General features: G+C 51.8%; 1 long non-coding RNA gene across 3 annotated transcripts in view; it reads right to left on the minus strand.

Annotated features, from left to right (window-relative positions):
- The window catches only part of LOC123521036, a 125,646-nt gene that overhangs the window by 940 nt on the left and 115,742 nt on the right, over positions 1-8,964 (minus strand). The window lies entirely within an intron of this gene.

Here is an 8,964-nt window from a genome sequence, read left to right on the forward strand (position 1 = left end):
GCAGGGTGGGCCCCCAACCTGTGTACTCTGTTGTCCACAGCTCTCAGTGCCAACACAGTAATGCAGGCTGGATGAAAACCAGGTGGAGTGAGATGATGGTTAGAACTTGCACAGTGTCCCCTGAGCCTAGCACTCCTGCTTCTCCACAGAAGGTTTTGGAGTTGAGGCCTAAGCCTGTTAGGGCTAAGCGCTCCATTGAGAGCTCTGAGCTCTATAAAGCTGAGAGGTCAAAGACCCCAACTACATTTCACTCGGCAGCTGACTTACGGCTGGCAATTAGTCTCTCTTCCCATAAAGACATTTTAAATGGCTGCGGGTCAACCTCAGCCTTGAAGGATCTGTGGCTACTTAAAACAAGTCTCTCAGCCGCCGCCGCCACCACCACCACCACCAATCAAACCCATAAGGCAGTAAGCGTTTTGAACTTTTTCAAAGCTCATGAAAGCATGAATCTTATAAATTAAGTCCCCTGGCAATCTTTGTTTCAGTTCTATTTTTGTACATGGTGTCTATTTTTATATCTCCTTTTGACAAACCCTCTTTCTGAGATGGGTGGCAGTGAGCTGTGAAGTCCTGCTGGGTTCCCAGCAGCCCCTAGGCCACATATTCTAGTGCAAGAAAAGTCGCCTCTGCTTGTAGTGTCCGGCAGGACGGACACCTGTCCGGTCCGTGCCCCCCAGCACTGCTGTGCTTGAAACCCACTGTTGGCCATGTGTCGCCCATCTGCATGAGCGAGTCTTCCTTTTTGTTGGCTCTGCCATGCACGATGTCCTTTTCCAGGGGCTAGGCCCTCACCGTCCAGAGTCTCACCATCCTCGCTTCTAAGGATCACTCTAAGACAGCCCTTAGCATATTTAATATCAACACCATAATTCAAGGGCATCGAGTCTTGGGTTTTCCTTAATCACTGCTCAGCTTTCAAATGCACACGAGGCAATTGGAAATACCATGGCTCGAATCAGTTGCACCATAGCCCTCAAAGTAACACCATTTACACTTTAAGGCAGTAGTTCCCAACCTGTGGGTTGTGACCCATTTGGGAATCAAACGACCCTTTCACAGGGGTTGCCCAATTCATAAGAGTTATGAAGTAGCAATGAAGATAATTTTATGGTTGGGGGGGGGGTGGCGGTCACCACAGCATGAGGAACTGTATTAAAGAGTCACAGCATTAGGAAGGTTGAGAACCACTGCTTTCAAGAGACCCTTTTGCAGTAGATTTGCAATGTCCTGTGATTTGTTGACTGCTGCTTCTATGGGCATTGATTGTGGAGTCAAGTAAGATCCTAGAACAACTTTAATCTTTTTTCCATTAATGATGATATTATTGGTCTGATTGTGAGGCTTTTTTACTTTCTATTCTTTAATTGTAATCCATTCTGAAGGCTGCAGTCCTTGATGTAAGTTAAGTGCTTCGCCTACTTTGCTTTCAGCAAGGTTGTGTCTTGTCATCTCCTTAACACACGTTGTTAATTAGTCATTCTCCTGTCAATCCTCACGCCATTCTTCTTCATGTTGTTCAATTTTTCAAATTACTCGCTCAGCTTCAGACTGAACCAGTATGGTGGAAGAGTGTAACGCCAACACACACCTTTTAAAATTTAAAACCAAGCAGCACCTCGTTAATGTTTCAGCGGCTGCTTCTTGGTCTATGCACAGCTTCCACGTGACCACAATGTTCTGGAATTTCCTTTCTCTGAAATAAATACTACCTATAGTTTGTTAAGATTCACTCAAGTTGAATGCTGTGCACAGGCCGTGAAACACAGGTAAACAACTTTCTGCTCCTCTGCTTTCAGTCAGGATCTGCCTAACATTAGCAATGGTATTGCTCGTTCCACGTTCCCTTCTGAATCCTTCTGGAATGTCTGGCAGTGTCCTGTCGATGCACCGCTGCCTCTGCGCTTGCTGTCTTTACTGATGTACGATAATGGTACAGTGTTTGAAAAGCTGCAGCATTCTGTTGGTTGGGGCACCTTTCTTTGGAATGGGCACACATAGGAATCCCTCCCCGTCAGTTGGCCAAGTCAGATTTCTGGTCACAGACAGCACTGGATCGGTGTTGAAACGTCTCAGTTGACTTGTTTTTCCCCAATGCCTTCAGGGCAGCTTGGACTTCTGCCTCCAGTACCATTAGTTCTTGATCCTGAACATATGCCCATTCCTTTTGGTGCTTCCTGCATTGTTGAGTGTCTTACCTGTTTCTTTTGGCTTGAAAGTGCCAAACCTGTTCTTCACGTTCCGTGTTTTCGCTCTAGGTCTTTGCATGTTTCACCACTTGACTTTGTCTTCTCAGGCCCCTTTCGAAATCTGTTCAGTTCTTTTACTTCATAATTTCTCCTTAGCTACTTTACAGTCAGGAGCAAGATTCAAAGTCTCTTAACATCTAGGTTTTTTTTTTTTTTTCGTTTTCCTGTCTTTTAAATGACCATTGGCTTTCTTGTTTATCATGTCTTGTTGTCATCCCATAACTCATCTGGTCTTCTGTCACTGGGGTTCAGCATTTCGCCTGTTCTTGACATGGCCTTTAAGTTCAGGTGTTGGGAAATGCTCAAGGTCGTACTTTGGCTATTGCCAAAGATGTTTTTCTTTAGCTCCAACTTGAACTTGCATTTGAGCAATTAATGGTCAGTTCTCTAGTTGAGCTCTGTCATCTCTTTCCACAGGTGTAGTCAATCTGATTCCTGCACACTCCATCCATGTGTATAGTTCTCATGTTGTTGAAAAAAGTACATGTAAGGAATATGTCATTGGTCTTGCAAAATTCTATCATATGATGTGTGGTGTTACTTCTGTCACCAAGGCCTTGGTGTTTTCCAGCTACTGGCCCTTCTTCGTTTCCAATCCCCAGTAATTAGCAACGTAGCTACAGCCACCAACGTGGCAGGCAAGTGGTGGCTAGACCAAGTGGACACCCCTTTTCCCTTCCCTCCTGACACGGTTCATCCACTTAGCAGCAGCAGCCCAGCAACTGCTCTGGGAGGGAAGAACCCGCCAGGGAAACCTGGTCAAAGGGACGGAGACGATCCATGGAATCTGAGGACTCAAAGGACAGCTCCTCGCTGCTCCCCTCCCCTCCCCTCCCCTCCGCACGTCCGCTGCCAGGGACAGGTCAGAGGCGTCCAACTGTTGATTCAGAGCAGCTCCGGCAGGGAAACCAAACAGCCCCAGTCTTGCTTCCTCTCTCACACTTCTCCTTCCATTTCGTCTGGCCCACTGGGGCTAATCTTACAACTTCGCACTTGGGAAATAAGGGGCTTTGAGGTCATGACTCCCCAGCAGTGCTGAAGTTGGAAACAGTGGCTCTGGGACAGAGGACTTCAAACGAAGGAAGGGGTTGCGTCAGTGCTGACGGATGCAAGTCTTAGCCTACGACAGTCAGCTACATCAAGACAAGGCCTCCGGAATGTGCTGCTTCGACTAGCTGAGGACAACCCTCCCTCCTAAAGGCATGCCCCTCCACCCCACCTCCCTGGGCCCTCCTGCCTGAGCAAGTTGGTGGGAGGATGGGGCAGGGAGTGGGGCAGGCCTGGGGTAAGAGTGACCTGAGTGACCCTTCCTTTTCAGTCACCCACAGCAGGGGTGACTGGCCCAGGAGAAAGAAAGCTCTAAGGCAGGCCTCACAGTTCCTTATGGTACCTGCTTTGGACCCCCTCCCCCACAGATGTGGCATTTTACAGCTGTATCTTTGCAGGCGCTCAGTCACCTGTAGGGGCCACAGCCCCGCATCTGCAGAGAGGCTGCTGCACTGAGCTGTGCTGCCTAGATTTTGCCTAAATCCTACTCCATTCCTGGGAGCCTCATGGCTGCTCTGATTAGCCGCCACCTGCCCCGACCTCTGCTCACAGCTCATGATCTCAGCCTGAGATGCCCCAGGCTCAGGGGAGCTTGGCTCCTGGGTGTAGAGCACTACCTTCTCAGATCCATGCTGAGGGATGTGGAGAGTCAGCCCAAGCGCTGGGGTCTTCCCTTCCAGGGTCGCCAGTGTGTAGCCCTGCCTGCCTGGACCATCAGAGCCTGGTCCTTGAGCCAGGGCGCTATGTGTATTAACACTGAGTGGCATCTTGGTCACTAGCAGGAGCTGGCGTTAAAAAGCTCGGGAGGGAGTGAAGGGAGGAGGGGGGGAACAAGAATAAGAAGAGTGTGTATGTGTGAGAGAGAGAGAGAGAGAGAGAGAGAGAGAGAGATCAGGAGAGCAGCGTGGGAGTGGAGTGGTGAGTAGTGGACACTGCCCTTCCAGGCTAGGCAGTAGTTAGTTCAGGCCTAGGTTCCAGAACCGGCTATGGCTGCTCAGATGTCACACCCTCTTGAAGAGCAAGCGCCCCCTTGTGGCCAGTCTGGGGATGCGCTGGGCTCCAGCTCTAGGTGAGAGTTACAGGGCCTAAAGGCCTGGCTTACATAACCCTCATCATCTTGGAAGCCCATGGTGAGGGCCTGTGCCCTGACCCGAGGCAAGGAAGACTGAAGGGACTATTCCCAGGGGACTAGAGGTTAGTTGGAGGGCAGGACCTGGCTCCCCCCACACTGGCTTGTCTCTCTTGCCCCTGACGGCTCTTGGGCACCAACTCATGTGCTCTCAGCCTCTGACAGGGGCACTCCCTTCCCAGCCCATGCTGGGAGCAGAGAAGACAGATGGGAGAGTCTGACGAAGTGCTTCCCCTCCAGGGCCACCAGCACCCACCAGCCCACAACTGTATTATACAAGCCTCATATCTGATTCTGCAGACAATGGGCCCCTGGGGCCAAGGATGACCTGCAAGGCAGGGGAGCCAGCCTGGCCCCTTCCAGGTATCTGAAACCTGCACTTGCTCCGCTTGGACGTAAATGATTCATCAGGTGCTTACCCTGTTGTGGCTACAGGCGCACACAACCCTACCCGAGCTGCAGGGGAGACCCATGTCACAAGGTGGACTGAGAGGTGACCTGGGGACTGAGCCTCCCTGGAGGGTCTTCTTGCGCCAGGAACTAGGAAACTGTTCTAGCCCTTGTGGCCCAGCCTAGTGATGAGTCCCTAGGCTGGCTCTCAGCTGCTAAGACCACCACAGCCACAGCCTCCTAAGAAGTGCCGCCAGAGTGGAGATAGATGGTGGCCTTGCCAGAGACATGAGACCTGTAGTCTGTGCTCAACCACCCTCACCCCACAGTGGGCATCGATACCCATGAAAGGCTAGCCTTCCAGAAGGCTCTAGACCAGCAGTCTCAACCTGTCGGTCGCAACCCCTTTGGGGGTCAAATGACCCTTTCACAGGGGTCACCGGATTCATAACAGTAGCAAAATTACAGTTATGAAGTAGCAACAAAAATAACTTTATGGTTGGGGGTCACCACAGCATGAGGAACTGTATTAAAGGGTCGAAGCATTAGGAAGGTTGAGAACCACTGCTTTAGACGATGTGGAAAGAGCTCTCCTGCTGCTCAGGCCAAGAGGCAGAAGGGAGGGGACAATCTTTAGGCATTTGGGAATCAGTGCTGGCTCCTGTCCCTCCTGCAGTGGCAGTCCAGTGGGATCAGATACTCGCAGCATTGGGGCTATACCAGTGAGAGCGACTGTCCTAAAGGCAGGGCCCTGAAGCTTAGGGGGCACCAGGCCCAAGTGCTGAGGGGCATGGGGGTGGTCAGCAGAGGAAACAAGTTGACCCCGATCCTGCCAGGGATTATCCAGGAGGGGGCTGTCAAGGGCCCATAGTTTTCAATGGACTTTACGAAGTTTAAAAACAGGAAGGATTGGGGCTTATTGGAGAGACTTGGCTCAGAAGTCTGCTGTGGCGGCTGCCTTTACCAGTTAAGGGTCGGGCCTTCCCTGCCGGCCCTGCTCCTCGCGTCTCCTTGTGGCTTCTCATGCAGCTTTGGCACTGGTCTTACTGCCTGTGAAACTGTGAGTCCGGGGAGACCATGGCTCAAGTTCCTGTCCCTTTCCCTGCTTCAGTGTCCCGAGACACCCACTCCAAGGTGAGTAGTCTGGGAGCAGGCCAACCAAATGACCCACCCACTGTGCATGTGCACCCACTGCCTGCGCTGAGCATTTATCACAGGGTGTGCAGCCGAGGCACCACCCTGGGTGGCTGCTACCCAACGCCAGCATGCACCAACCACTCGCTCTGCAGACACTGCGTGCGCGGAGTTTATGCAGATGGGTCCAGAAAAGGTGAGAGGATAATGACCTGTACATGGGTCCTGTCCCAAAGTCCCCAGAAATGCAGCTGTCCATGCTGTGAGGGAGGCAGTCCCAGGACAAAAACCACGCTGTTATCCCGGAGCTGAGACTGAGCCTTCTGTGAGGATGGTGAGGGTCTAGGAGCTCGAGAGAAACCAGGATGTGCCCAGCTGGCCCACCCAGAGAGGAGCTCGTGGAGTCCATAGGCAGCTGGGCTCCAGACCCTCACTCTCCAGGGCTCCGTCACAAAGGCCTTTGGCTTCGAGAAGAAATGACAGGAGAAGAGGAGGAGCAGGCAGTGTGCTTTGGGCTCCGGCCTAGTTGCTCTAAGCACTGTTTGAAGATAGACCTGAGGGCTACACCTGGGCACAGCCTGACAAGTGGGGCTGCACTGCCACCCTCCTGTGGGCCTGTCCTTGGGCTCGAGCTGCTGGTGTGCTGGGACAGGGTTGGGCAGACAGTCAACTCCTCAGATGCCAGGCCTGCAGTTGGAGGTGCTGGCCAATCACCTTGGCTTGTCATTGTTTTGTCAAGAGGAGAATGCTGAGCTCAGGGAAGAAGGAACTGGACTGAGGTCACAAAGTGCATTAAAACCTGGCCCTGGCCTATCACCCAATGCCCCTCTGCCTCCTGGCCCAGTGCCCGAGGCTCACTGTACATCGGGTGGCAGCTAAGGGAGGGAAAGGGCTTTCTCTGTGTGCGCACACCCTCCCTCTAAATCTAAGGGTGCGTGCTCATGTGTGCACGTGTGTGCCCATGTGCATGGCAAACCTCTCTACCTTGCTGTGCTGCGATGAGAGCTAGGGCCCAGCAGTGAACCGGCAAGAGCTCCTCCAGGCAGTACAGAGTTGAGTGGGTGTGCTGACCCAGAACAAGGCACCCTTGGGTGGAGTGGGACAATGAAAAGGGGAGACCTGGCACCTGGACATGTCCCCTCACGAGAAGCTTCAGAACTTCCTAGGCCCCCTGCCCCATGCTTTGTTCTCTAAGGTCTGGGGGTTGGGGAGCGGAGGTGGGGGGTGTAAGTGCCCAGGTTCCAGTGCTGACTCTGCCACTGGCAGGCTGGTGACTCAGCGCAAGCCACAGCAGCGTCTTCCCTTGCAAACTGGGGTGGGCAGGAGCCCCCACTTCAGAGGGCCTTTATGACGAAAGCACCAGATGAAGGGAAGCACCTGGTCCTACGTGAGAGAGAGGTCGCCCAAATAGCACTTTCCTCGATGGGATGGGACTCGATGACAGTCACCCAGACAGTGCAGACCCTAAAGTGTGCAGAATACGGAACAAAAACAACAGAACCTGAATGCACAGCCGTTGCTAACTCACGGTGACCCTGTGAGTTTCCGAGAATGTAACTCTTCACAGGAGTAGAAAGCTCCAAATTTCTCCTGAGGAGCGGTTAGTGGTTTTGAACTGCCACTATACCACCAGGGCTCCCTAATCTCTCCAAAGGCTACCTCAAATGGTTTACTAAGGCGATGGGAAATGGCCATACCTTGGACCAGGCCAGCTTTCCTAGTTAGTTTAGAGAGCAAACAGTTTTTATCGCCAAGTCAGCCAGGTGGGGGCAACGATGGGAGAGATACACTGGACCAGAGCAGGTGATTCCTCGATCCCACCCTATCCCGCCAGCACTCATGTATCACAGCCTGAGACAGAGCAGAGAAACTGGCGTGAGGCAGGGATCCAAGGGGAGAAAAGGGCCAACTGTGTGAAGAGTTCATAATGCATCTGGGAAGACAACAAAGCCTCTGGTGCTGAGAATCCAATGTTGTTAGAGGTAACATTAATTGCACAGGAGAGAGCAAGATGTTTGTCATGATCTATCATAAATATATTCCTAATGTGGTCTTTGAAGAAATCGATAAGAACAGGACTATTTTGCCAAGCAAAAAATTCCAGGAAGAAATGAGGAGCTGATGCCACGGGGCCCCTGAAAAGTCTGAGGTTTTGCTCTGCTGCGCTCACCCAGCAGCTCCCACAGTGCAGGGTGGCGGGGCTGTGGTCCCAGTGGCTGCTCCGCTGTCCCGTGCACTTGTGCCACTTCTATTCTCTGTAAACTCACTTGGATCACAAACTAGGCTTCGGCGTGATTCTTTCTCTCGAGAAGCCAAGGACTGAGGTATATCTGTCCCATGAGAGGGCGAGATCTAACAACTCTTCTAGCACACGATCTTGCTCACAGCCTGATGAAGCGGTGAGGCACACGGAGACCGAGGTCCTAGATGAGGATGCTGCTCCAACCCAGAGCCCCTCAGCCTGCTGGTCAGCTGCTCTGTGCACGGCTGTTCCCACTTGGTTTGATGAGGACGCACCTCATCCCCGTGCGCGGTTCAGATGGCCCAAGGCAATCATTGGAGCTTCGGATGCGGAACGCCAAACAATCACAACACAGCAACGGCTGCCTGCTTCATTGAAGGTTACAGCAGAGAAGAGCAAGCAATCCCAATCAAGTACCTCCCAGAGTGAGCTGTAGATTTAATGGCATTTCAATCAACATCTCAACAGGATTTTTGGCAGCTAAAAATGGAGCCGAAAATTTACCAAAAGGCAAGAGGCTACAGCAGCTAGTTTTAAAAAATAATTAAAAATAATTTTTTAAAAACAACAAATAAAATTCACACTGAAGGAATCACACACTACCCCATTTTGGGGCAGTTTTAGTTATTGTTGTTGCTAACTGCTGCCATCTCGACTCCTAACGCGGCATGCCCATGCACACTGGGATTAAATTCTCGCATGATCCACTCATAGCCTAGAAGCATTACTGAAAGTTGCTCAGTATCCTAGCAACACACTAGCCTGCACTGACA

This window comes from Echinops telfairi, unplaced genomic scaffold (genome assembly GCF_000313985.2).
Source record: "Echinops telfairi isolate 266 unplaced genomic scaffold, ASM31398v2 ScPeMD7_7469;HRSCAF=8507_0, whole genome shotgun sequence".
NCBI lineage: Eukaryota > Metazoa > Chordata > Mammalia > Afrosoricida > Tenrecidae > Echinops > Echinops telfairi.